We start from the raw sequence: 239 nt of genomic DNA, 5'->3' as shown, positions 1-239 counted from the left end.
GGGAAAGTAGGCCTTAGTGAGGGCGTATCGCCGTGTCGCCATTGTTCTTCCATAATGGCTATTTCCGCCGGAACTCCTCCTCCCCTCACTCGCCTCGCTGTTACGTGCACTGTACCGACGCTGGCAGGCACCTCACCGTGCTCGCGGCGACGGTGAATCGGTGTCCTCGTCTGGCATTACATGAGCATTTTTTAAATTACATTTTTATCTATTTATTATCATCGTCGTCATCGTAATCG

The sequence above is a fragment of the Penaeus monodon genome, chromosome 31 (genome assembly GCF_015228065.2).
Source record: "Penaeus monodon isolate SGIC_2016 chromosome 31, NSTDA_Pmon_1, whole genome shotgun sequence".
In the NCBI taxonomy this organism is placed as follows: domain Eukaryota; kingdom Metazoa; phylum Arthropoda; class Malacostraca; order Decapoda; family Penaeidae; genus Penaeus; species Penaeus monodon.
This window is presented reverse-complemented; position numbering follows the sequence as displayed.